The sequence below is a fragment of the Saimiri boliviensis genome, chromosome 1, assembly GCF_048565385.1.
Source record: "Saimiri boliviensis isolate mSaiBol1 chromosome 1, mSaiBol1.pri, whole genome shotgun sequence".
NCBI classification, from domain to species: domain Eukaryota; kingdom Metazoa; phylum Chordata; class Mammalia; order Primates; family Cebidae; genus Saimiri; species Saimiri boliviensis.
The window spans coordinates 212,834,777-212,843,290 of record NC_133449.1 but is presented as its reverse complement, the minus strand read 5'-3'; the positions used below and the strand labels follow the sequence as shown (position 1 = coordinate 212,843,290).

Below are 8,514 nucleotides of genomic sequence, written 5' to 3'. Positions count from 1 at the left end.
CAGGCAGTAAGCTGGGGCAACTGTAGAGCTGACTTTCTTTCTTTCTCATCTCTCAAAGATTACTGTCTTTCGTTGTCCAATGTCCAACGTCTAGAAAACTATTGTTTTATATATTTTATCTGGTATATTGTTTCATGTAGGAGGATAAATGCAGTCACAGTCACTATTACTCTATCTTGTTTGAAAGTAAGAATCTCATAAGTCTTCAGCAAATTAAGCAAACTTTTAATAATATCTGCATTTCCACATGACTGGTATGTTAGTCCTATGGACATGGCCTCATTGCTGGACTTCCCTAGCTGTGAAATGAAGCAATGATATGGGAAATGCATTGACAGTAGACAAGGCATTCTTTCTGTGAGTTTACAGATGGTAGGGCTGCCAGAACTACTATGTGCAAGAAAGGCAAATCCATACTGAATTGTTTCCATTCCAATAGAAATAAATCCCTCCTCTCCATGATGGAAGAGTTCTAATCAATGTGCCACCAAGTGATTTGCCAGTTTCCCCAGGTAATGATGCCATATCAGGGCAGTGTTTGTCTCTGTTGTTGACAGATTAGGCAGTCATTACTAATGTTAGCCAGGTCAGACTTAGTAAGAAGTCTATACTGTTAAGCCCATACATAACCTCTATCCATATCAACATGACCACTTATTTCATAGGCCCTTTAAGCAACCACTGAAATGGCTGAGGAATGAAGCTGACTGACATGCACGGAGTGTGTCATTTTTCTTCACTTGTAAGACCTCCTTTGAAGTGAATTCCCTTTGATAAGCATTTACATGGGATACAAATATCTTCACCATCTGTCCCCATTCACTATCTTTAGTTCAACCACATCTCTTCCCTAGACCTCATTGTCACCAATCTCTCAACCTTGTTTCTCCAAAGTCACCATTATCCAAGCAGTTAGCCATTGCCTGTAAATGCATTCATTTTTTTTTCTGGCTATCTCTTACTACTAGAAAGTGGATAATTAAATTTACTGCTTAAATTTCTGCCCACTGGAAGGATTTTCCTTTATTATAATCCTGTAGGGTTACCTCTGAGTGTGACTGTAGTAATATAGCTGTCCACTCTTGAATAGCAGTAACATAATGTGCAGACCCATCCGTAAGTCAGACTTCTTTTTCTTCCTCAGATTGTCAGTCATTTGGAACGTCCCAGGAGGCCAAAGTTATAACTTGAGGGAGAGATGATGCAACACTAACCAGGGTTAAAGAATTCTGAGTCACCTATTCAGTTTACTTATTGGCTCTACTCAAGCTTGGTCTTTTATATTTTATTTCCATTTGACTATATATTGCTTCTTGCCCAGTCAACCTTATAGCCAGGTATGTCAGAAACACCCAGTTCATAACGGAAAGCTCAGAACATAGTTACCTGGCATCTCATGGTTATGGAGTCTATCTCTCTTCTAAGCTTAGTATAAAGACAGAAGCTGTTTCTCAAAATGGAAATAAGTTATCTGCCAAAAAAAAAAAGTGCTCCAAAATCCTAGAGGTATTCACTGTGACTTTCCCATTCATGCCTGCCAGAAGATCCATACAGTATCTCTATTTGTCACACACACTTTAGGTATCACTGGATCTGGTGAACCATAAGGTTTTTCATGTGAGTCTATGTAGATAAAAGAAGCACACTGAAATGTGGCATATAATGCCTCCAAAATACAAAAAGGTCCATTGAATATTGAACCTCTTTTTCTGCTCTAGAGTTCTCACATGTCTTTCTAAGTGATTGCTATTTGGTGTGCATCATATTCAATTAACATAGTGTCATCAAAATAGTGAACCAATGTGATGGTTTCTGAAATGCAAAAATGATCAAGTTCTCTCCAGACTGTAGTACTGCAAAGAGCAGGAAAACTGACATAACCCCAAAACAAGGCTATAAATATGAACCATACCATAAACTGCAATTGCAGTCACTGCCTGCTTAAGTTTGTGATAGCCTACAGTCATTCTCTGCTATCCTTTGACTTCTGCACAAGCCAAACAAATGGGGTTGTGACAGACTACTATCCTTACTTCTTTCAAGTCTTTAATGGTGGCATTAATCTCAGCTATTTGGGAGATGGAGGGCAGTATTGCTTTTGGTTCACAATCTTAGTAGGAAGTGCAAGAAATTTCCAGGGTCTGAGATCCAATATGGGAATTCTGCCAGTAACCAAGTATGTCTATTCCAATCTACATTCAAAAACTGGGCAAATAAACACAATGTAAGTACTTGAGCCAACTTGAGCCAGACTTGAGTTAAGACCCCATCTATTTCTATTATCTGGAATCATAAGCTCTCACTTTGACAGACAGGCCACAGTGGCATTTTAGGTCCCCAGAAAGTAGACAATTCAGAGTGAGTAACTAAGTAAGTGAGTAGCTAAGAAATCCCCTCAAAGATCTGGGTATTTCTTTTTCTCCAGTATGAAATCACCATAGGTCCTCTAAGAAAAGCTTGAAGAAAGATTTACATTTATGTACTTTCAATTCTCAAAGAGGCAACAAGACTGAGACCCCTTTTCAATCAAAAGGGATTTGGGGTTTGTGAATTGACTTAGGTCTGAAAACTGAGTGGAGGCTATGATTCTCCACTGTGGTAACACAAGACAGGTTTTTAACAACCATACCTAGAGTCTGTTTAATGTCATATACATAAACCAACCCTCTAGTAAATTGCCTATCTATTTTGTTCTCAGAGACACTGTGATCAATGAGTTACCACCAAAGATCCTGCAGAACAATGTGTGCTGATTACCAGGACTTTACTGCAGTCCTCTGTGGTAGACGCACACCCCCCACCAACGCTTGTTAAATGTTGTTAAATGCTGCTGCTGACCTCTTATACTCTGGGTTCCGTTGTCCTCACCGAAACCAAGAAACTCCTATTTCAAATGAAACCTTCCTATGACCATAACCTGCATACAAAGGGGGAACAACTCTAGAATTTTCAAGGATGCTGGTACTCTTCTCCCTAATTTATTTCTTAGTGCCTCAATAAATGGAGCATCTTCTGGATAGGGCTGCCAGATTTAGCCAAAAAGAAGCCAACCGAAAGAAGATTTCCAGTTAAATTTGAACATCAGATAAGTATAAAAATTTAGTGTAAGTATGTCCCTGCTCTAGCCCTGAGTTTTCCCCAGGCCAGTGTTAGTTCATAGCTGTCAGGCAGAGTATGCAGAGCAGGGCAAGGAAGCAAGGACCAGGCAAGCCTGATGCTTGGCAAGCCTGAAGGTGAGCATCACCAGGTGACCCGTGTGCTACTGGCCATTGCAAGAAAATTACAAGGAACTAGGAAGAGAAGCATCCTTACTGTGGTTACCTTCCAGCACTCTCTACTGGCAAGGGAAAATTTACCAGCTTACAGGAGGCAGCCCCAGTATCTCCAACAGGGCAGTAAAGGGTAGATTTAGAGCTGCAAGTCAGCTGGTTTTAATTAACTGGCACAAGTACAAACTATAAAATTCTGTGCTACTAGCACATGAATACACAAGTCAATGGAGTGGACCAAAATTCCAAAATAGACTCAAAGGCATGAGAAAGATCTATATGTCTATATGTACATATATATATATATATTATTATATATTATATATTATATAACATATATTATATATTATATAATGTATATTATATTACATATATTATATATGTTATATGTTATATATGTAATATAATATATACATATAACATATATATGTAAACTATCAGAATGAACAAGTCCTTTTAAATATAATGGAAAATCTACAAGAAATTAATAAAACTTTTCCCATACATACACACAAACCATAGGGTAAAATATTATAAAAACTCAAGAGAAATGACAACTTAGAAAGATATTTGCAACTAATATCACAGACAAATCAGTAAGAAATTAACAAACTAATAAATTATCAAAATTACATGAACAATATTTCACAGAAAAAAAGCAATACAAATGCCTCCTTAGTGTATGAAAAAAATGTTCAATTTCCCTCATAAGGGAAATGCTAATTAAAACGATGATGAAATACACATCTTTGCCTCTCAAACTGAGCACTGAGCAAAAAATCGGATAACATATTGCGATAGTAAGGGAATGGGGAAACAAGAGCTGTCATACATATTGGGCGGGAGGAAAAAAGGATGCAACCTTAATCATAAGCAATTATTCTGCAATATTATCAAAGTTATATGTACACACACTGTTTTACTCAGCACTTGCACTTCCACAAATTTTACTATACATGTACTTGCATAGGAGTGAAATGACATTCGGCCAAGGATACTCATTGCACTATTGTTTGTGATAGCAAAACATTGAAACTCCTTTCAGTTTCCAGGAAGATGGGATGGGCTAAATGCTTATGATATGCAACCTTCATCATACAGTGAAATACTATGTGGCTCATAAAACAAACAAACAAACAAAAACGAGGCAGCTCACTTGGAATGTGGAATGATGTTCGATGAGATTCAGGATATACTATCCTAAAATATTTTATGCTGATGGGATTTGAGAAAACAGTGGAAGCAGTAAGTTTTCTCTGACCTTTTCCTGCCCTTCTCTCCTGAAGGAGGTCATAAAACCTAGGAAGGATTTTCTGCCGTCCCGCTAAACCACGTTATAAGACCCTCAAATGAGAGGTGCCCGCCCTATACCTGGAGGAAAGGAACATCCTTAACTCTGAAGACACAGAGATGAAAAAAAGAAATCTGAACAAACAGGCCTGCTAAGTTTACCCCAGTTTATTGCCATTAGATCATAGTCTTTCCTGACCATTACAGTTCTTCATGACTATTCACTCTTCAACAAACCTACCATTAAAAATACTCAGGTTTACTGTTTCTTTGGCTCACCATTTCCTTGTGAAGTCTCCAATGTCACATGAAGCTTATAAATACATTTGTATTATTTTCTCTTGTTAAACTGTCTTTTGTCATATGGCCCTCAGCCATGAACCCAGGATGAGTAGAAGGAAAAATATTTTTCCTCCCCTTCACACGTTCAAAATCATTTTAAGTGAAAAAACAAAGTGCATAAAGTTCCGCTATTTCCATCAGTGCTTGTATGTATCTATAACCTTCAGATTCCCTGAAAAAAGACACAAGAAATTGGCAACGGTAGTTTTCTTCAAGGAGGTGAGCTGTTGACTGCCGCCTGGAAATGGGAGTGAAACATACTTGCCATTGTGTCTGTCTTTAGATACATTTTTTTTTGGTCCCAGGTTTATTGAACCTAATACAGCATTGCAGAAGAGATTCAAACAGGTCCCTGAGGCATTTTAAAATCATCCCAAGTGCAGGCTGAGTGATCTGCAGATTGGACAGACTGCTGAAGTCCAAAAGCTTCAGCATTTCCTTAGTGTAAGGATCTACTTAAATGATCTCCTGATCCAGGGCTGAGGCGTCAGGAACATAATTGTCTCTCCTTTCTCTCTCCTCCTGCAGCTTGATGGAGATACCTCTTACTGGGCCTCTCTGAATCTGCTTCATCAGATGCGTGACATAACCTGCTATCTTGTTTTGGAGCTTCTTCCTAGGAATAATGGCGACCTCCTTGCACACACTCTTGTTTGTGTGGAAGTCATCGCTAAGGTGCGTATACTACTTTTCTGTGGTGACCCGGGCCGCCTTCTTCACGATATTGTTGTGAACATGGCCCATGTTGGTGGGTCCTTGGTGAAAGAGGAGCCATTAGATACTTTTTGAATTTTGTACCATATTACATGTGGTACTTATTTTTTTAAAAAGTAAGTATTCTTTATTTTTTATTTTATTTATTTATTTTTTTGAGGCGGAGTTTCGCTCTTGTTACCCAGGCTGGAGTGCAATGGCGCGATCTCGGCTCACCGCAACCTCCGCCTCCTGGGTTCAGGCAATTCTCCTGCCTCAGCCTCCGGAGTATCTGGGATTACAGGCACGCGCCACCATGCCCAGCTAATTTTTTGTATTTTTTAGTAGAGACAGGGTTTCACCATGTTGACCAGGATGGTCTCGATCTCTTTACTTCGTGATCCACCCGCCTCGGCCTCCCAAAGTGCTGGGATTACAGGCTTGAGCCACCGCGCCCGGCGTATTCTTTATTTTTAAAAATGTAAGATTACGGTATAGCGGTGATATTCTCGGCTGCACTTACTGGATTCCATTGCTAATTGGATTTTAAGGAGCACAATTTTGCAAGGAGCCTCCTCCAACCAAGCCCGGTCTGGCAAATGACATTGGTGAGGTGTTCTGACCCTACACAGACCTCAGTGTCTGATCTCATCAGCAGATAGGAAGACACATGTGTTTCTTGCATTTTGCTTACCATGTCAGCAAGACTTGGCTGTCAGCAGGCTATGGAGAACATTCATCTTAGAAGGTGCTGCTTTAATTTCTGAGCTATGCGGTGATGTAGGCTCAGTAGAAAGGGATTTTCCCAGGTCATTGTAAATATCATTTTGGCTCTATGACACGGTCCCATTTCAGGAAATACTTCATAAAGAACCCTGACTGCTCCATAATGGCTGCAGTACTCTTTTGTCCCTATTTCTGAACAGTGGTTGGTATGCAGGAAAGAGATCCGCTTTTATTAACCCACAGTAACCAATTACCTTCGTTTCATAGGAAATAGGTGCAGTGAGGAATCCTTTTATGCCCCACCAACTGTAAGGATCACAGAGGACTTAGGTTAGTATGTTTTTGTTCATTTACTTTGGAATTACAACAGATGCATCTCTCAATGTATCGATTCCAGAAAAAAGGTTAACTAACAACAAGATCTTCAAGTTGACATTTTCACTTGGGCTGGCTCTGATTCCAGAAGGTTTTCTGAAGTGTATTTTGTTTTCCAGATATTTTTCCTTTTTAAAGCAGAACCCCATTCTACTTTCCAGAAAATCTTTTGCATTAAAGAGGATTAATACACATTTAAAGTGCAATCAGACTTTCATCCAGATAATACCTTGCTGTAAAAGACATCCTTTATGCTAACCTCTGCTCTAAATTGCTGAGACATTCCACTGGATAACACATCTGTTAAGGCTCCAATGTAAATGTCACCTATTCAGTGGGGTTCAGTGGCTTGTGCCTATAATCCCAGCACTTCGGGAGCCCGAGGTGGGCAGGTCACTTGCGCTCAGATATTCCAGACCAGCCTGGGCAACGAGATGAAACCCTATCTCTATAAAAAATTAGCCAGGCATGGTGGCATGTGCTTGTAGTATCTGTTACTCAGGAGGCTGAGGTGGGAGGATCACTTGAGCCTGAGGTTGAGGCAGTAGTGAGCTGTGGTTGTGCCACTGCACTCTAGCCTGGGTTACTTAGCAAGACTGTCTCAAAAAAAAAAAAAAAAAAAAGTCACCTATTCTGTGAAGTATCTACCAACTCACTCAGGCAGAGTAGAATCAGTAAAAAGTAAATTAAACTATGCACTTAGTTTACTTTTTTTACTAAAATTCTAGGTAGATCAAAACAAATGAATATTTAAAAAGTTAAAGTATAAAAACACATGGGAAAGATGTGTGTGTGTGTGTGTGTGTGTGTGTGTGTGTGTGTGTATGTGTAAAATACCAGAGTGGACAAGTTTTTTTGTTTTTGTTTTTATTTTTTGAGACAGAGTTTTACTCTTGTTGCCCAGGCTGGAGTGCAATGGCATGATCTCGGCACGATCTCTGCACCATCTCAGCTCATGGCAACCTCCACCTCCTAGATTCAAGAGATTCTCCTGCCTCAGCCTCCCAAGTATCTGGGGTTACAGGCATGCACCACCACGCCCAGCTAATTTTGTATTTTTAGTAGAGATGGGGTTTCTCCATGTTGGTCAGGCTGGTCTCAAACTCACAGTCTCAGGTGATCCACCCACTTCGGACTCCTAAAGTGCTTAGATTACAGGCATGAGCCACTGTGCCCTGCCAAAGGACAAGTCTTTTTAAGAGTAATGGAAAATTTAGAAGCCATTAATAAAAATTGTTTCCCGCACTAAAAAAAAGCAAATATCCTCTCCTTTCTCTGAACTTTCAAAACATGCCCAAACCTCGATTAAAATATACATCATATAGAGAGGATTTTAAATGATATGATAAATACAAAGAAATATTTGAGGTGATAGATATGCTACTCAGCCTGTTTTGATCATTCCACAAGGTATGCATGTCTCAAAACATCACATTGTACCCACATATATATACAACTAATATTTTCTAATTAAAAATAAGATAAAACAAATAATATATCACGTGGTATTACAAGCATTTATTCATACAACTTTCTTACCTCCTTATCAGACCCATCCCAAGATTATGCTGTGAATGACTAGGGTACAAATCAGCAGCTACACATGCTATTTAACATGGTCCTCGGCCCACTCTAATTATTCTGCCATGAAATGAACGAGTGAATAAAGGAAGTGGTACTGAGCCCACTCAGTGTAAGCATTTAAATCAGTGGTCCCTGGGTGAGCTGGGAAGGGGACACTGAATATAGACCACTTCAATTCTTCGGAAGCCAGCCTGCCAGGCTAGAGAACGTGTAGAAAAAGCCCATGAGGGAATGG

At 39.5% G+C, this 8,514-nt stretch overlaps 1 pseudogene; it reads right to left on the bottom strand.

Moving 5' to 3' along the window:
- Positions 1-5,241: 5,241 nt before the first annotated feature.
- On the bottom strand, positions 5,242-5,645 carry LOC141585094 (small ribosomal subunit protein eS17 pseudogene; annotated as a pseudogene).
- Between the last annotated feature and the right edge of the window lie 2,869 nt (positions 5,646-8,514).